At 63.2% G+C, this 19,223-nt stretch overlaps 1 protein-coding gene across 4 annotated transcripts in view; it reads left to right on the forward strand.

Moving 5' to 3' along the window:
* The first annotated feature begins 370 nt into the window (after positions 1-370).
* Adgrg1 (adhesion G protein-coupled receptor G1) overlaps positions 371-19,223 on the forward strand; it is a 29,419-nt gene continuing 10,566 nt past the window's right edge. For 2 of the 4 annotated variants that reach the window (XM_077792753.1, XM_077792756.1), the window contains exon 1: positions 371-804. The gene's annotated coding sequence lies outside the window, so the exon portion shown is untranslated. Of the gene's footprint in view, positions 805-10,918; positions 10,952-11,448; positions 11,471-19,223 lie in introns of those variants that run through there. The other 2 variants (XM_077792754.1, XM_077792755.1) reach the window with 2 other exon arrangements.

The following is a 19,223-nucleotide window of genomic DNA, read 5'->3' on the forward strand; positions in this document are numbered from 1 at the left end:
GATGGACTCTTCCCGGTGCCTCCGTCTCCCCTCTGCTGGGCAGACAGACTGAAGAGGCCATTCCTAAAGGCCCCGGGGACTTAGGATCTCAGAGCCCCAGAGCTGTGGGTCCCTGGGAGCCTGCCGTGTGCTCCTCTGCCGAGAAGACGCACGGAGGCCCGGAGAGGCCGTGAGGTCAGCGGCCAGCGCTGTGTGGCCCTGTGCCAGGTGCCTGAGTCCTGCCTTCCTCCTGGCCTGCCTTCCGCTCTGCCGGTCAGCGCCGGCCCCCGCCTGCTGCCAAGGAGGCTGGACGCGTCTTCAGGAAGGGGCAGTGGTCACCAGGGCCCGGGGGAGGGGGCAGCATCCGAGTGGCCTGTTGCCGCGGCAACCCTCTCCCTGCGGGAAGTCGGGGAGAATGGGATGATAGGTGCAGGGTGGGGAGGCAGAGGTACCCCGGCCCGCGACCCCACTGAAGCCTGGCATCCACTCCTGGGTGCTGGGGGGAGGCGGAGGCCCCCTGCCAGGTGCTGAGTCATGGGCATCCCCCAGGGCCCCTGCCTCCCTCCCTCAGCCTCTCCTCCTGCCTCCTCTGAGACACCCGTGACTCACACAGTCATCTCGGGAGGAGGAGCCCGGGAGGCTGGAGGGGGTGTCCCCGGCCCCTCCCCTGGCTCCACCGGCTGCTGCCACCGGAGAGGGGCCGGCGCCTCCCATGCTCACTCCCCAGCCCGCGGCTTGGCAGGCGGCAGGACCCGGGCGCCAGGTGGAACCTCTGGGGTAGATCCTGAAAGGGGGTCCTCTGAAGGACCCTCCACCTGGCACCAGGTACCCACCAAGGGCTCCGGCAGGTGGGAGGCAGGGGAGGGCGGTGTGCTGGGGCCGGTGAGGGGTGGGGCAGGGGCGGGGACAGGACTGGGGGGTCTTGGTCTAGCCCAGAGGAGCCTGGCTGTGCGCGACCCCCAGTGTGTGTGTGTGGGGGGGCATGAAAAGGCGCTGCCTGCAAGGGGGAGGGCACCCAGGAGGAGTGGGACACTCAGAGCCGCTGGCCCACGGGGAGCGGGGAACAGCAAGTGGGCTCTCCAGGGTCCAGCAGGCCATCTGCCCTCTGTGCCTGGAGGGCACTGCTCCCATGGCACTGACGGGAGAACCGAGGCTCTGAGAGGGCAGGTGGCTGGCTCAGGGTCACACAGCAAGTGTAGGGATGGGGAGCCAGGAGCCAGGTGCCAGGAGGAGAGGGTGCTTTAGGGGCCAGTCATGGAGATCCTCCCCTCTAGCTGTCCTGGGGTCTGGGCCCCGAGTAAGCCAGCTTTTTGCCACTCAGGTGGGCAGGCATGGCCCCGGCTGTGGGCTCGGGTGTGAGTCCTGGGAACCGGGCAGCGGGTGGGGAAGCCTTGGAGGCTGGAGAGTTCCTTACCGCCAACCACCCAGCCCGGCGCCCAGCTGCTGGGGACCGCTTCCTCCGGAGCCCCACGGGCAGGACACTGAAGGCTCTGGTCCTCTCTCCAACCAGCCGCCCTTGTGTGGGGCTGGGTTGGGGTCCCCCAGGGCCCTCTCTTGACTGAAGGGGTGCGACTGGGTCCCTGTCACCCCCTACCCCACCTGGAGCCGCCGTGGCCTGAGGTTGGTGGGGTGGGTAGGAATAGCCTTAGCACCCCCTTCAGAAGCCATGGAAGTTGTTTATGTGAACATTTATTGAGTGCCTTCTGTGTGCGCTGGGCTATCCTGGGGACACGGGGGTAGATGAGGCAAAGAAGGTCTCTTGGAACTCCTGGGCCGCCCAGCCCTGCGCCTCCGCAGGTCCCCGAGAGCAGAGGGTTGGTTCTTGGGGTCCAGACTGGGAGGAGCAGCGGTGCTGGTCAGTGGGAGCCCAGGCCAGCAGTCCTGTGGGTGGCTGTCCCTTCCCTGCCTGACCTGGCCTCCTGTGCAGCAGGGACCCAGGGGCCTGGGATGTAGCCTCACCTTGGTCTAAACACCACCATGGACACCTTTCCTACTGGTCCCCTGGGCTTGGTGGCCCTAGCTACTAAGTGGGTGTGTGGGGTGATCCGAGGTGTCCTGCCCGTGGGTCCAGGGTGTGCCTTAGAGCAGGGACAGAAGTCGGGCTCCAGGTTGGTCTGTGTGGGGAACCTGTGCTCTGGGCAGTGGGCAGCCAGGCTGACACACACCCCCCAGCAGGGTCACAGAAGACAGGGAGGCGAGCCTGGCGTGAGGGGAGGCCTCTGCCGGGAGCACGGTGCTCTGGGAAGGCCTGGCTGGGCTCGGGTGCCCCGAGGGAGAGGGCAGCGGGGGCTGTGGCTGCGTGGGGGTGTTCCTGGCAGAGGGACTGGCGTGGAGCAAAGGTTTGGGGAATGAAGAGAGCCAGAGGGTGTGGGGAGGGAGATGGCACTGGAGATGGGGCACGGGCCACTTGAAGGCACTCGCTGCCCAGGGGGCAGGTCCTGGTCTGCTCTGCAGGGGAAGGAGGCGGGAGGGCTGGGCAGGGTGGCCGGCAGCTGGGTCAGGGGGGACTGAGGCTGCCATCCAGTGGGATGGGTGACAGGCTTGCACAGTGGCCTGGGCCTGGATGTCAGGGAAAGGGGTGGAGGTGGCCCAGCTGTGGCAGGGTCCACGTATCAAGGGATGGCCCTCTTAGCAGGACCCGGCATGACAGGAGCGGGGAACGGGCAGGGGAAGGAGCCACGGTGGGGGTCACTGTATCCTGGGTGAAAGCCGAGCGTGGGTGCTGGGTGCTGGGTGCTGTGCCCATGTCGGGGCTATGGGATGGCTTCCAGGTCGCAGGGGTGCGGGGCAGGGTCTTGGGAGGCAGGGAGAAAGCAGTGGGTGGGGAGGGGGCGGGAGGATGGGATAAGGTGGCCCCACAGTCCAAGCCCCACGCTGCCTCCTCTTCCCAACCAGGGCCCTAGGCAGGGTCCCCTCCCCCATCCCCATCCTTGGGGTGGCCCTGTGGACCCCGCCTTCTGACTCACAGCAGATGGGGGCATCATGTGAGCAAACCAGCGGCCGAGGGGGAGCAGACTCCAGGAACCTGGCAGATGGCAAGTGGGGGGTGGGGCAGGGCTGGCACAAAGGGGCCTCTCAACAGCCAGGGCGGGCGCTGGCCTCAGCCTCGGCCCTGCTCCCCCCGAGGTCAGCTGAGAGCTTGGTGCTGCTCCAGCTCATGCCCCACTGGAGCTCTCAGGGACCCTGGGGGAGCCCTGCCCATTCTGGAGCCAGGCCTGGGCTGCCAGAGCCAGGGGCCAAGGGCGAGGGAGGTGCTGGGGACGGGGTCTCTTCTCTGCTGGCCTGTCCTGGCAGGGTCTGGGCCCAGACACCTTCCCAGACTCTATGCCCCTAACTCTCCAGGGTTCCCTGGTGCTCAGCCTGAGTGGGAAAGTCCCCAGGTTCCTGTGGCAGCCCCTGCCTGGTGCTGGGCTCCGGACGTGGCACCTGTGCCCCTTTGAGAGGAGGATCTTGGGGCAAGGAGGCTTGCCCCGTGAGGGTCGTTGGGGTTGGAGTCTGAGTTCTCAGCTGCTGTGCTCTTCTGTCCCTTTCCTCAGCCAGGCCAGGCACTGTGCTAGGGCCAGACGCTGTGTCCCCGTCTTGAATCCCACTCTGGCCCCTGCCACGTCCCTATTTCTCTTGGGCCTGGGGACCTAGAAAGAGAGCAAAGCCTGGGAGGATCTTGGCTTTGTTCTCTGGGGGTGTGGACGTGGCTGATGCTTCGGTTTCCTCACCTGTAAACTGTAGCTAAGAGCCTCCTCTTCAGGGGGCTGCTGTGGTCACTAGGGGCGTTAAGACAGGAAAGCGTTCAGAAGTGTCCCTGGCCTGCAGAAATGATGGCCTTTACCGTTCTTCCATTGGACAGATGGGTAAACTGAGGCAAGAGGTAACTTCTAGCCACTCAGAAGCCCTTCTTCCTGTGCCCCTTACCTCTGGGAGAGTCGGACACGGGCAGGACTCACCCCCTGTCCCTAGTAGCCTGATCTCTGCTGTGGGAGGGAGGCTGGCGTGGTGCTGGGCACCGGGCTCCGTGGCTGGTGCTGGCCTAGGTAGTTGGTGGGTGGACTTGGCGGCTCCGGGCAGCAGAGATAGGAGCCGAGGCCCAAGGAGCTGGCAGAGCTCCCAGCACAGTGCACAGGCCCCGAGGCAGCCGCGGTGGGGCTGGGTGACAGGCTACTGTCCAGCCCCGCTCAGCCCCTTGAAGAGCCAGGGAATGGCTCCCAGACTCGGGGCCCCTTTAACTCCACAACGAGCCCAGAGGAGCCGTAAGGCCACCTCCACAGCATCTCAGACCCCCTCTCTCCCCGGGCCTCCTCCTCCCCATGGTGTCTCCCTCCTGCACCCTCAGGGCCTCCGAGGGGGAAGGGGAAGGGCGCTGGAGATGCAGGTCTGCATAAGCCTCACTCAGAGGTCGACTCAGAACCAGGTTCAAGTCCTTGACCGGTGACTGTGAGCAAGGGGACACTTCCTCGAAGTCACAGCTTCCCAGGCTCAGTGGCACAGGCCTGTAACCCTGGCCACTCAGGAGGCTGAGGCAGGAGGATCCCAGGTTCAAGGCCAGCTTTAGGAACAATGCAGAGGGCTGGGGTGTGACTTGGTGGTTAAGTGCCCTGGTACCAAAAAAAAAAAAAAAAGAAAGAAAAAAGAAGGTACAGCTTCTCTGGGCCTCAGTTTCCCTGCCTGAAAATGGACCTAGCAGCCCCCCGCACCCCAGCAGGGACGTTGCTGGAACTCAAGGTGACATGGTGCAGAGTGTGAAATTATTATGACATGTGGACTTGGGAGTCTGCCGGAGCCTTGCTGAGACTTGCTTTGGCTTAGAACCAGGTTCGAGTCCTTGGCAGGTGACTGTGAGCCAGGGGTCACTTCCTCAAAGCCTCACCATGAAGGCCGTTCAGCGCAGAGGAAGATCACTGCATCTCTATAAGTGAGGCACTGCGGGCATGCACGGGGACAGACCCACATTATGGAGGTTATGCCATTTGGACCTCGACCTCAGCTCAGACCCCTGCTTCTCCAGCTTCCAGCTCAGTGGCCCTCTGGGTGGTTAGGGACGTGACTGGTTCTGTCCCAGTTCTGTGTGAACCTAAACAGGTGTATTGACCTCTCTGTGTTTCACTTTTCTAAGCTTTAAAATTACAACATGATTGTGCCTTGAGGGGGTTCAGGCAGCCCCTGGATTTCACGTGTTCGGTATTGTGCCTGGCACATGGTGGAGGCTGTTGTCATTGTCACTGCAGCCTTCCTGCAGGGAGTCCTTCTGGTAGGGAGCAGCAGAGCTTTTATCCCAGACTGACAGCTCCATCCTCTTCTGAGGTTGCTGGGAAAGGTGCCCATCCCCAGAGAGCCCACTCCTGGGCACACTTCCATCCCAGGAGTCTTGCTCTGCTGGTCAGGGGCGTGGTCCAGCCTGGGGCTCCCTTCTGCTCCCAGGCCCTGAGACCCGGTTACTGGACCTGGATCCACTGATGCCCTTGAAAGCCAGTTCCCTGGAGAGGAGTGTCGGCGTGGAGAGACAGTGTGTGTCAAGACTGCTCCTTGGAGCACGGAGGGGCTGTCATCCTGGATGCTCCGTCCCGGGGAGGGACTCAGGCACATGCGGGGGCTCTCATGGGGACAGAGAGGAGACGTGGGCAGGCAGGCTGCGCGCTGAGCAGGGTTTGGTGGCTGGGCGCCTCTGTAGTTTTTCCTGGTGGGAACGCTGCCTGCGACCTTAACTGCCTGGGGCGAGTTCCCTCCTGCAGACAGACCTGTTATTTTCTGCAGGTCAAACCCCACAGCAATTTACATGCTTTGTGCCAGGGCAGGCGCAGGCTGCAGCCCGGCTGGGGGGGGGTTCTGATGGTATCTGGAGGCCGGGGTGTTCTGGGTTCTTTCAGGAGGAAGGAAGGTGGCTCTGCCGCTGTCATTCAGGTGAGAATTCAGAATGCTGGCAAAGGGAGGGGACAGCGCCTGGCCAAGGACAACTCGTGAAGGAGCACAGTGGGACAGGCTGACCTGCTTGGCCACAGTCCTGCACCTGGGGAGAGGCCTGGATCGTGTTGGGCTGGCTTCCTGGGGCTGAGCAGCGTTCTGAGGTCACTTCTCTGCTGGACTGGCTTCCCCTGGCCCCTGGGGCCACGTTATGTCCACCTTCCTGCATCCTTGGAGGAGTCTGCACCTGTGGGTGTGGCTCTGTGGCTGGCACCTGGGTGTCTGACCTCGTGGCAGGGGACAGCTGCTCAGACCCTGAGACCAATGCAAGGGCTGGACACAGAGGCTGGCTGGGCAGCTGAGTCACCGTCGGCCCTGTGCCTCGGCTGACTGCCCCTCTGCTATGTCACTGTCTGGGCATGGGCCAGGCAGCTCGGTGGCGGGGACTCACCCCCAGTCCCCGGCCTGGTGCCTCCACGTGACTGCCCAAAAAGACCCTTATTCAATCTCAGGTGCTCCTAAGATTTGAGTCTTTATTCAGGTTTCACAGCCGATGAAGCAGGTCCCAGGGACCCTGGGCCATCAGAGGCTGGAGGGACCAGCACCCAGGTCTCTTCTGCTGGGCCTGGACTCGTTCCCCTGGTACCATGCAGGCTGCTCCCATTAAACGCGGTGCACCCCCCGACAGGTGCTCAAGGCTCTGGGGACGTTGTAGAGGGACTCAGGAGTCATGAGGCTCCTTCCATCCAAGGCCAGGAGGGGCTCCCGTTCCCGTGGCCTCCCTGTCACCTCAGTGCTCAGCAGCCCCTGGGATGTTCTGGTGGCGCAGGTGAGGTTTATGAGCAGGTGGTGTCTCCGTTGAGAAATCTCCCCATGGCCCTGCCGGTCACCAAACAGGAACTGGCCCATTAGTGCCTCCCAATTCTATCTCTAGGAGGCTCCTGTCAGCTCCCGAGTAACCCAGGATTCCCGCAGAGGGCCAGGGCGAGGCCAGCGGGCCTGACGGGCTGGGAGGTGCCTAGCCACCAGCTTAGTCACCAGAGTCCCCGGCTTCTTGTCTCCACCTGGCCGGACCTGGTGGCTGTTCCTGACCCCGGTGCTCCCCGCACACACACACCTGCGTGGGACCCCTTGGCAGTGGGCAGCGCTGGTTGAGCCTCGTGCAGGTTTAACCCAGAGCTCTTCGTCCTGGGCCCGGCTCTGCCCGCCACACCTCCAGGGGCTCTGCTTCCGTGTGCCCTCCTGAGGGCCCCGCGGCAGGGTCAGGTCCCCAGGGCCTCAGCTGCCTGGGCCTTGGTACCTGAGCAGGGTAGTGGGAGTGGGACCCATTCCCAGGCCTGGCGGGGAGGACGGCCAGTGCGTCCCCATGGAGACCCTCCAGTGGGCGTCAACGCAGACAGGCACCTGTCTCTGTCCCGTGGTCCCCTGGGCTTGGGGAACTGGAGTCAGAAGTTGCTGTCACCGTCACTGCAGGAGGACAGTAGTGTTTTCAAAGAGCCCAGCGGTTCCTGGGCTGGGGGGCCTGGGGACCACGGTGCGGCCTCCCTGGGCCTCCGAGTCTACCTCCGTAGAGTGGCCGTGCCACGGGGTGCCAGGTGGGTGACTGCAGAGGAGTGCGCGAGGTTGGGTTCGCGTCCAGCTTCGCGGGCTCTGTGTCCCCAGGCGGGAGCTCCCCCGGCTCAGACTGTGTTCCTTGCTGCAGAAGGGACAGGGCACTTCCTGCAGGCGGCCTGGGGACCTCGCGGTCAGGGGCGTGTCACGGGGCTGTGCTGGCATGGGCTTCCCTCCCTGCCCGGCTCCCACTTGCTTCTCTGTGGGCTGGTCCTTGGAAGCACCCTGCCAGAGGTCCCTAGTCCCCCGTACCCCATCACCGACTCCGGGCCCCACCCGGGTGGCCTGCAGGAGCCCGGAGGAGGCTTCGCATTTGCTCCAGTGGCTTGGTGACCCGCCCTCGTTGGTAAGTTTCCTTCCTGGGCCTCGTGGGCTTGGGCCCTAGGAGTGGGCCCTCGAGGGCTGTAGGGAGAAAACCGGAGGCTTGGTGCTCACCGGAGCAGGTGGGACCCGGACGTTATCCAGTCCAGAAACCTTTGAGGGAGCGTGTGGCCTCAGTGGTGGGGGAAGCGCCTGGCGGGGCTTCCGTGCTGCGGGACTTCTCAGGGCCTTCAGTGCCCAGCCGGCAGGGGGGAGAGTGAGCCTGGACTCAGATCCCTTCCCAGAGTCAGGCCTGCACCTTCTCAGGGGTCTCTCTCTGGCCAAGCACCTGGCAGAGGTGTGCGTGTCCTGACCAAGGCAGAGGCAGGGAGCAGGGAGAGTTCAGTGGTCCCTGCAAGGAATGGACTTCTTCAAAATTCTCTACAGTACTGGGGAGGGACCCAGGGTGCCCTCCCCCGGGTGCCTGAGTCACACCCCAGCCCTTTTAATTTTTTTTTTTTTTTTTTTTTTGAGACAGAGTCTCAAAACAAAGTTTTGAGTTTGAGTCGCTGAGGCTGGCCTCAAACTTGTGATCCTCCTGCCTCAGCCTCCCGAGTCACTGGGATGACAGGCGTGCACCATCAAACCCAGTCCAAGTGGCGCTTTTGAACTTGGATCTAGAGTATAAGGAATCATGTTCTGCTGGGAAGATGGAGGCTGCCTGGCCTGTCGTCAAGCCCCAGCTCTGTCTTGTTTGTTAATTCACTCAGCTAGCAGTCATGGACGGGGCAGCTGCTGTGGGCCTGGAGGCAGCAGTGGGAGCAAGACAGACAAGACTGAGTGGCAGGGAGCTAGGGAGCACATCACAGGGCCACTTCAGTCAGGGCTGGGTGCTCTAAAGGTCCTGAAGGAGGTGACAAGGAAGACCATGATGGAAATAGAAGATCAGTTTGGTCGGTGGTCAGGGAAGGTATTTGAGTTAAGGCTGAGATGGGGTCAGTCACAGCAAGGGTCCTAGAAAGAATGGGCTGTGTTGCGAGGGAAGCACATGTAAAGGTCCTGGGGTATGTCAGAGGAGTCCAAAACAGCCAGAGCTAGCCAATGCAAGGAAGGGAGAGGTGGCCCTTGGAAGGTGAGAGGACCGCCATGGGGCTCCTGCTGTATCATCTCACATCAAAAGAGGCACACGGTTCTGCTCCCCACCTCCACTCCAATCAGGAGCCAAGTGGGGAAGTAGCTCTCAACCTCTCTGGCTCTGGGCTCTGGGCTGTAATGAGCTGCAGGACTTCCATGGTGATAAGTGTGTGTGTGGGGGGGTGTTCAGGGACAGCGGTGGGACTGGGGTGCTGTGCCCTGTCTCTCTGCAGTGAGTGCCAAGTGTGTATAGAAGGCCAGGGGGCCCTCCCCCTGGGTGCCTGAGTCACAGCCCCTGCCAGCCTCTTGGAGGCACGGATGGGTCCTTTGATCCAACAGAGGCCGCCTTCTCAGCCCGGCAGGCCCTGGAACCTTCCGGGCGGGCGGCTCAGGTCCCCCGAGACAGCAGCTCCTTTCTTTCCCTCTTCCTCCGGCCTGAAATAGTGCCTGAGCGCCCGGCTCTGGCGGCAGGGAGACAATGGCAGCCTCCGGACCAGCCGCCTCCTGGCTCAGGTCCACACAGGGCAGTTTCAGAGGCGGCCTTGCCCCGGGCGGGCCCCTGCTGCCTTTCCCATGGCCTGCGCCAGCTCCGCCACCCCCGGGGGGCCCTTCCCCCAGGGGCTCCCACTTGAGCTCTGGGAAATACCTGCAGCTGCGGGGGCTGAGACCCGGGATCCTCGGCCGGGCTGTCCCCTGACCTGCTGCGGGTCTGTCTGTGTCCTGCCCCGTTCTCCACCCCCCGCCACCCCCCTGCAGGGTACTGGGAGTCTTTTCCCTTTGACTCAGAGGACAGAAAGGACTTCTTAGAAGCCCAAGGGATACGCGCTCTTGGGAGGAAGTGAGCTCCCTGGCGTTAGAGGTGATCAAATAAGGTCTGAATGTGCGCTCGACGCAGAAGGAGGGGGTTGGTCCAGCACCTGGTGGATGCTTGTGCTTGACGTCCTCCCGTCCCGGAGGAGATCTCTGTCTGAATTCCGCGTCCCCCTGGGACTCAGTTTCTCCACCTGTAAGATGCATTCAACGGGACTCTCCGTGCAAAGCCGTGGAGGCCGGTTGGAGGCGGGTCTCCATAAAGCCCCGGGGCAGGGATGGGCACGAGTAGCCTTTTCAGAAGCTTCACTTCTGTTCTGCTCCCTCCCAGACTGGAAAAGAGGGTCCAGATCACTCCTGACCCCCGGGGAGACCTGGAAAGCCAGGAGGGGCCCCTGGCTCCAAGGGAACTCAGAAGAAGGGTTCTTGGTGAGTCGTGGCAACCCAGGACGGCTCCCTGGAGGAGGTGGACCCTCGGAAGTGTTCAGGGTAGTGTGGAGCATGACAGTCAAAGGTGGAGGTTAGGGACTATCCAGCCTGTCTGGAGGCCAGGCTGGCTGCAGGCTGGACACCCCTCTCCAGCTTCTAATTTGGTCACCGGGTTGGGGGGGGCAGCCTTTCTTGGGGTAGCCCTCATTGGGTTCTAGAAAGATTTGACTTTCAAGTCAGTGTTTGTTGAGCTGGAGGTGCACAGCTGTAGTCCCCGCTGCTTGGGAGGCTGAGATGGGGCTCTTGGTGGTCCCCTTTGGAGAGCAGGTGTCCCCCCCCGCCCCGCCCCGGTGCGCCCCGTATCCTGCTGCCCTTCCTCCTGCCAGCTCCCTCCTGGCCAGACAGCTCGGGCATGGAGGGACTCGGGAACAGTCAGGGAGCCCGCGCAGCCAGGCAGGAGAGGAGCCAAGCGTGACGTCGTCCCCGCAGCTGCCAATGGTTGCCAGGGGAACGGTTGCCAGGGGCTGCTGTCACCTGCGCCCCTTCTCCCTGACTGGCGCGCTGGCGGCTGGGGCTTCTCAGCCCCATCTTCCCCGGCCGCCCCCTTTGTTTGCCGCTAGCTCTGGTGAAGGGGCCGCCACCGGGGTGGCTCAGCTTGGTGGCTCAGCTTCCCGCTGCCTCTTGAACTTGGAGAAACTGTCCTCGACTCTGACAGTCCGCTCCTGCAGGCCAGGCGAGCCCCCCTGGAACAGGGTCCTGGTGCATCCCAGGGCACTTTGTCCCCAGGAGGAACCAGGTAGGGCTGGCTCCTCTCTCCTCCCTCCCTCCCTCCCCTTCTGCTTCCCCTCCCCCTCCCCTTCTTTCTTCTCCCCCTCCAGCCCCCCCAGCCCCTCCATTGACCATGGGCTAATAGGTGGGGGTGGTGTTGTTGCGGGGGCTGGGGTGGCGCTGGGGACTCTCCCTAGGCACTAGGGCTCAGCCCCCTGGGGGACTCAGAGAAGGTACTCTCAGAAAATATGGTCAATTAGATCGAGAGCAGCCGAGATCGGGAGGAAGTGGTCGTTGGGAACCACACACCCCTCCCCTCCACAAACCAGGGGTCTGGGCGGCCCAGATAAGCCTCTGGGAAGCGGCAGGGGGTGTCGAGGGCTGAGAGGGCTGGAAGCGCCACCGGAGAGAGGAGCCCTCCAGCAGGGCTGGGATCCACCGTCACCTGGGCAAGCTTCCACAGCCCCAGACCTGGGACACTGTGGGGGACACTGTGGGGGACACTGTCTAGCACGTTTGTGACTTCCAGAGGAGCCCTGCCTAACAGGTCAGTTCTAGGGAGAGCGGATTCCAAATTCAGAACGCGATTCCGGAGCTGCCCTGGGTTCCCTTCCCACTTGGCGGCCCCCCAGCCGCGCCACCTGCACGGGTCACTTCTCTTCTGTGCCATTTGTTGGGTGAGCATCCTGAGGTTCGAAGCAGAGGCTAGGAGGACTGGATGTGTTCCCGAGTGGAAAGAGCTTCAAATCCCATTTTTGTTTGCCATTCTTTAAAAAATTTGTTAGTGTTCTTTAAAAAAATCTTCATCCCCATTTTGTGCACTTTTATTTATATTTCGGTTTTAATTTTTTATGAGTGCATTGGAGGTCCGCATCATTGCGGGGTTCATTTTGACATCGTCACAAATGCCTATAAGGTAGCATTTGTTATGACTCCAGTCCTAGTATCTCCTTTTCCCCTTCCTCATCCCTCCGAGACCCCCGTCCCCTTCTCCCTGGCTCTTCCTTCTATCTACTTTTTTCTGGTTCCATGTGATGTTGGAATGCACAGACGGTGGTCGTCCACGCACCTACATGATTTGGTCGACTCTTCCTCAGTTCTTCCGCCTTCTCTCCCCTTCCCTTCCCCTTGGTCTGTCTAGTGTTTCCTGTGTTTTGCTTTTGTTTTTTGTTTTGTTTTGGTGCCGGGGGATTGAACCCAGGGTGCTTTACCTCTGAGCCACAACCCCAGCCCTGTTTATTGTTTATTTTAAGACAAGGTCTCACTAAGTTGCCGAGGTTAGCCTTGAACTTGCCATCCTCCTGCCTCAGCCTCCCCTGTTGCTGGGATTATGGGAATGTGCCCGTGCCTGGCCCGTCTAGTGTGTTTAAAGAGCCTCTCTGGCAGTGACCGTATAACTGGAGGTGGTGAGCGCCCTGTGGGGTGCAGGGGGCAGCTGGAGGGTCCCCAGGCTGTGCTGTGTGCTCAGTAGCTGCATAGAGTCCTGCAGTGTCTCTAATGGTCTTCCTGGAGGGGCCTCAGGCACACCTGGGCCCTGGTTCTGGCCTTAGAAGGGAGGGTAGCTTTGTCCTGTCTGCCATTGAACCAGAGATCTGGGACGTGGAGGAGGAAGCGGGGAGAAAGGGAGGGTTGGTGGCTGCCCTTGGGAACTCTGAGGATCCTTCGCTCCAAAGATGGGCATTTTGCCTGGCAGGGGGGGGGGGCTGCTACTCCCAGAAGCCAGCGGGGAGGTAACTGGGCTGACCTTGAGGGCCTGGCCTTGGGCAGCGCAGACGGGGAAGGGGAACTTCGGCCAGATGGAGGAGCCGGGCTGCGAGTTGAGCGGGCAGAGAGTCTGGCCAGAGTCTGGCCAGAGTCTGGTCGGGGTGGGGGAGGCGGCCCAGCACCCTCTCCGCTGCCAGCTTGGAGGTCAGCGGAGCCTCACTTGAGGGATCCTGAAGCCTGCTCAATGGTGAGAGGGTCCTGGGCCACCAAGAAGGCAGGCAGGGGACAAGGGTCACAGTCACCTTCTTGATAGCAAGGAAACCGCAGCCAGAGGGGGACAGGCTGGTCCAAAGACACAGGCCGGGTGGCCACAGAGCTAGTCTGGACCTAGTGCCTCTAACGCCTGCCTCCTGTGCGTCCAGGATGCTGGCCACAGCTGCTCCGTGGATGGGGCCAGGTCTTGGAGACTTGGCCACCAGCCTCTGCCTGGCTTTGGGTGGCTCCAGGAGCATGCAGCTGACTGCCACCAGCAGGTGAAACCCCCGTGCTGAGCCCTGTCCCTCAGCGGGCTCCTTCAGGGGCCCCTGGCTGGTCTTTCCCCAGGTCTTCCCCTCCCTTGGGTTCTGAGTCTTCTTCCACCAACTTCAAAATTCAACAGGCCTTGAGTCTTGGCTCCTCAGAGCTCCTGCGTCCCCACCATCCCCACCTCCTCCAACATTCTGCTGAGTGCTTCAGCCCCCTGAGGTGAGGCCACGGACCCAGCTGGCCATGGCAGCCTTTAATGGAATGGCTCACTGGGGACAGGCCTGGCAGTGCCCCGTCCCCGCGGCGCTGCTGGTAGTGGGAGGCAGGAGGGGCCTGGACGTTCCCCGGCTCACGGGGGACCTCTCGCCTGGAAGTGTCAGGGCTGGCGACCAGCAGCCCTGGGGAGCCCGGCCGCCCAACTGGCTCCTGCAGGTCAGCTCGGGAGAGCTAATGGCCCCTGGGCAGCTCAGAGGGGCTGAGGGAGGGGCTGGCGGTTGGGGACGGGTGTCAGAAGGCTTCTATCTGTGTGCCGTCAGGACTCCCGGGAGCTTGTTTTTCGGGTTAATGACAGGTGTCCCAGCTGAAGAGGTGCCCCTGTCCCACGGGGCAGGGACGCTGGGCCATGGTGGCTGAATGCCAGGGCTCTGAGGCCCTGCCGTGGTGGAATCATGACCGGCTCCTGCTTGCTGTGTGGCCGTGGCTGCGACTTCCCCTCTTTGGACTTGGGTTTCCTTGTCTGGGGATGGAGATGCCGATAGCGCGACTTCAGTTACTGGGAGGTCCTCTGGCAGCGGGTGGAGGCTGAGCCACAGGGTGCGGGGCCTGCAGCCCACGGGAGCCCTGGCCCAGGGGGCTGCGGTCCCCCTCTCCTCCTTGGGGACTCCAGGGTCCTTTCACCACATCGGACTCACCCTGGTAGACCCTCCTGCTCTCTGCCATCCCGCTGGCCACCATGGGGCCTCAGAGGATGTGGAGGGCTGAGGCCCTGGGCATGGGGACCCTCACGGGCGTGCCACAAGCTGCATCACAGGGAGGGGACCAGGGCATAGGAAGGCTTGGAGGGCCTCAGTGCAGGTGAAGGGGCTGCTGGGTGGCAGGCTGGGAACACCGGCTCTCCAGGAGGCCCTTCCCTGGTGGGTCCTCTCTTCGTGGGATGGCAGGGGCCAGGGCCCTGCTGGGCATCCAGAGGGAGTTGAGGCCCAGGGGCTTGGCTGGGCCACAGGTGCCTCCTGGGTTGGCTGCTGCAGGGGTGTGGCCTCTGCCTGGGCGGGTGGGGGCCTCGGGCAGCCCCAGCCTTCCAGGGGCTCCATCTCTGTCCCTTGGGTGCCCTTCTTGGTTCAGGGCTGGAACTCTGGGCCTCAGGAACTTGGGCTTCACACCCACTGGTGAAATAGGCCACGGTGTCGGGGAGAGGGGTTCAGCACTTGGAGCAGTGCTAGTAGGTGCTTCTAGGTGCCCCAGGCGGGCGGGCGGGCTGGGGAGTGGCCTGGGTCCCACCTGGCTGTAACGGCATCTCCTGGGAGCGGGTGGCTGTGCAGTGTTCCCAAGGACGGTTTCATCTGATAACAGAACTTGGAAACCGCTGGAAGGAGGGTCCTCTGAGCACGCCCCTCCCACCCACCTGCAGGAAGCACCTGCAGGAACCCCCACCCTGCCGCCTCCCTGTCCCTCTGCAGAGCTAACTCGCCCCCACCCCAGGCCTCTCCTGCCTCCTGCATCACTGCAGTGCACACTCGGGCACGCCACGCTGTGTCACACCCTGAAGGTGCCATCCTCGCCTGCCCCCGCACTGGGCCACATCCCTCCTGTCCTGCCCTCTCTGGGCTCCAGCCAGCCCTGGGCTGGGGGGCAGCTGAGGACGGGGGCCGGAGTGGCTCACAGCTGGGCTGGGCCTCTTCTGCCCTCCCCACCAGGAAGGCCCTTGGGAGGGGCCCAGGGAGCGAAGGCCAGCTCGACCTGCCCCACGCCCTGTCCTGCCCTCTCTGCTGCTGTCCTGGGGGAGGCCAGTCAAGTACCCAGCCCCCGGCTAAATGGTACCCCGCACGACGGCAGGTCCTTGTCATGGGGGGGGAAGCCGCACCTTGGGGGCGGCCTTGATCTTCAGCCACCAGTGCTGAAGTCCCCTCTGCTCCCTGACACAGTCACCGACCCATGGTTCCCGAGCCCGTGGCATGTCAGTGGGCTGCGTTACTAGAGGCCGGCTCCTGAGCCCACCCTGGACGGCAGGGGCCTGGGGGTCTGCGCTCCAGCCCGTTCCTGGGCCTGGCCCACAGCTTGGGCAGCTCTGGGGGAAGCCCTGAGTGGGCGGGCGCCCAGTGCGGAGAGTGTGGCCTGGGCCCACCAGGGGACGTGCGGCTTCCTGGGACAGCGGCTCAGAGCTGGGCAGGGGCGCCCAGGGAGGGCGGGCTTCCAGGCAGGGGAGGCCTGAGCAGGGGCCTGGGGTGACCCGTGACCCCCGGGGGTCCAAGGGCAGGAGCAGGGTCAGACCCTGGAGGGAGTCTCCCGGCCTGGAGGTGTCAGAGGCGCCCCAGGGAAGGGTTAACCAGGTCCTGTCCCCTCCACTGCCACGTCCGTCCTCCGAGGAAATGCGTTTTCCAGGAGCTCCGCACAGGATGGCCGAGGAAGTGAGTCAGGGCCCCGGGGAGAAAGTGAGCCCAGGCCGCTGCCCGCCGGCCACGCGTGGCCTTCTCCCCAGCAGCCTGGCCGTGGAGTGGGCGTCTGGCTTCGGCAGGCCCTGGCTGCGTCCGCCCGGCTGGGCCCTTGGAGACCCTGCGATGGGTCCCCACCGTGTCACCGTGTCGGGCGGATCGGCTCGTTCTGTTCTTGTTACGGAAGGCCCGAGGTCAAGGGCAGCTGCTCTGGAAGAGGAGCTGGGGGCCGGGGCTCCCCTGGGGCTCGGCCATGGCACCCTCTCCAGACTGGACGCTTCGACGTTGCCTGTGATCCACAGCTCCCCCCGCCCTCCCCTCGTCTTGGGGGAGACCCCCAAATCCAGGGGCCACGCATCCCTGGGACCTCTACCAGTGCTGGCCCGTCCTTCCCTGGCCTGTTTCCAGGCTGTGAGATGGTCAGCCAGGAGGCCCTGCCGCCGGGTGGACGCCACGGATGTCGCAGCATTGGGGACCACGGGGGTGTGCTGCTGTGGCCCCTTCTCAGCTCCGGCCAGGGCTGTGGGGGAGGCTGGGGCTTCGCACTGAGACTCCTAAAGGTGGGGTCTGGCCAGCTCCGCCCTCCTCACCTCCAGAGCCCAGGTGGGCAGGCCCCTGTGGCCCACTGCGAGCCCCTGGCCCAGGTCTCCAGGGCCCAGGCCCCCTCATTCCTGGCTGAGCCAGGTGGTGGACACCCAGGGTGGTGACTGGGCACTGGAAAGCCCTGCTGGGGACATTGGGGGCTCCATCGTGGACACTGCCCATGCCCTTGGGGTGGGCTGGCTGGGTGGCAGCCACCCTTGGGTGGGACTGGTAAGGGACAAAGGGGATGCTAAGTGGACAGCACCCTGGCTCTGCCCAATCTGGAATCTTCGACTGGAGCCCAGCGGACCTGCCCCGGGGTTCTGCAGACTTGGGTCCAGGGCTGTGAGCAGGGAATTTTCTGGGTGGGGTTTCCGCGTTGCCGTTGTACTTCCGGAGAGCAGGCTTTGTGCTCCGAGTTTCCCCTTGAGGTGACCTGGAGCTGAGCTGGCCACTGGTGGAGCTGGGGTCAGGGCAGGGGAGGGGGAGGGAGGTCCAGGGCTGGGTCACGAGCCGCTCAGAAAGTGTACAGAGCTGTTTCTCCGACACCTGTGGCAACGGCATGTCCTAAGCTCTTTGCTGCAATCACCCTTGAGGTAGGCTTCGTTTTTATTCCTCAATACAGGTGAGGAAAAGGAGCCCAGAGACGGTGAGTAACCAGTCCAAGCACACACAGCCGTAAGTGCCCGGCTGAGACTGGAACTCAGGTAGTCGGGCTCCAGAGTCCATTTCACTCGGGGTGGGTTGAAGGAGTCCAGGGGCCCCTCCTTGTCAAACCTGAAGTGTTGATGGGGACAGAGCTGTCCTCTTAGGAGTGGTTACTCAAATAACCAGAGTGGAACGGAATGAGCCATGAAGTGTCAGGAAGGACCTGCCCTTGTGTGTGTTTGAATCCTTCAGTGACAGGGACCTCACTCCCCAGCCTGCCTCTTTTGCTCTCCAAGGCCAGTTCAGGGGGGCTGATGCAAATGGTCCTGCCCTCTCCTGGGGTCTTGTCTCCAGACAATCGTGACTCATGTTGAAGGTCAGTGGGTCCGAGAGATACACGTGAATTCTAGTCAGCTCCACCCTAGCTTGCTGTGTGACCTCAGGAAATCACTGGCTCTCTCTGGGCCTCAGATATAACCATCATCAAATGGAGAATTTAGGGCCAATTCTCAAAGTGATCTGTGAACTTCAAGTTCACGGTGGATGAACGTCGCAGGGGATGCCGGGAGGAGGCTGCCTAGAAGAAGTGACATTTGGCCTGAGGTTAGAGGGGGGTGGTAGGGGGTGGCAGACAGAAGGAAGGAGGTGGTCTGGGAGGGATCTGTCCTGTCCCCGGATGCTGGGTTTCCTTCCGCTGGTCTGAGGAACCTGAAGGCTTAGAGAGGACAGAGCGAAGCCCTAAAATCACAGTCCAGGAAACAGCAGCCCTTCCCTAAAATACTCTCACGTCCTTTTTCTCAAATGGCCATGTGATGCCACCAGGGCAAGGTGACAAACCCACCTGCAATGTGACTGCAGCCATGAGGCCCCGAAGTCGGGTTTATCCCTCGAGCTGGGACACAGGGGACCTTACATCAGGGCCACAGTGGTGGAGGGAGGGCTGGTCTGGGAGGACATGAGATCCTTCTAGGTCCCCTCGTGCTGCAGTGCTGCCCTCAAACCTCAGGCCCAAGCTGCCTCTTCCGGGAAGCCCTCCTGATTTCCTCCAAACTCAGCCTCCTCACCTGCCTCTGGGTGGCCCGTCCTCTCTGTGGCAGAGGTCTGCATGTGTTGCTGTGGTCAGACAGGCTCCCCACAGGACGGGGACGGCTGTCGGCAGGCAGTGTGGTCGCTGGGCCAGCTGGTGGTCCGAAGGCCAAGCCACCGGCATTTGTCTGTATGGGCACCAGTCACGATGGTCCTGACCAGGCAAGAAAAGCCCCCAGCCTGGAGCATTCCTGCGCAAGTCATTTAAGTCCCAACTGTTCACCCAACAGCGGTGCCAACCCAGAACCGCGGGAGGATTCCTGCAGGGGCAGGGGTGGGCAGGGGGCTGGTAGGTAGCAGGAGTCAGCCAAGAGCAGCTGTGGGTGGCCAGAGGTGCCCATTCAGCCCTGGGACCGGAGCTGGCAGAGCTGGGTCTCTCCACCCTTTCCCGGGTAGAGTCCGGTTCTGGTGCAGACTCGCTGGTCCCTCTGCTCTCCCAGCGGCCCAGGCCGGCCGCAGCTCCCCCTGCTGGTCATGGCTGGAGACGCCCTTCCCCGGAGCCCCTGTAGGGGGCGCCGTGGAGGCGCTGATCCTTCTCTGTGGGCGCAGCGTTCACCTCTCCCGGCAACCTCTGCACCTGGCCTCGTCCTCAGAGAGGTGGACCAGGGGCTCCCTGGGTGACCGAGAAGAGGCTGACCACCCTTCCCTGCCCAGGGGAAGCTGAGAGAGGGCTCTGGCCAGCGGTGGGAACCGCAGGAGGCTGGGACTGACCCAAGGAGAAGGGCTTCCTGGAGGAGGCGCCCTCTGCGCTAGGTCCAGGGACGATCAGGGGCTGGATCAGGGGCTGCGGTGCAGTCGCCATGGGAGAACTCCGAGAGCCCCGTTTCTCAAGGTCTCCTCCAGGCCCGGCAGGGGCAAGGCGCAGACGGCTGCAGGTGGAACACCCCCGCGATTCCTGGGCCCGGGGGTCTGTCCTCAGCCCCACTGCATGTGCCTCACACGGGCTCCTGCAGCGAGTGGGCGAGCAGCTGGGCTCAAGGGCAGCCCGGCTCTGGACAGCCGCAGCCCCTGGAGGTTCAGCCTCTGGCCACTGCAGCCTCAGCCTCTGGCCACAGCCGCCTGAGGCCGCTTCCTCCCGCCTGCCCACCCGGCCCTCTGCAGGGCAGC

This window comes from Urocitellus parryii, chromosome 15 (assembly GCF_045843805.1).
Source record: "Urocitellus parryii isolate mUroPar1 chromosome 15, mUroPar1.hap1, whole genome shotgun sequence".
Lineage (NCBI taxonomy): Eukaryota > Metazoa > Chordata > Mammalia > Rodentia > Sciuridae > Urocitellus > Urocitellus parryii.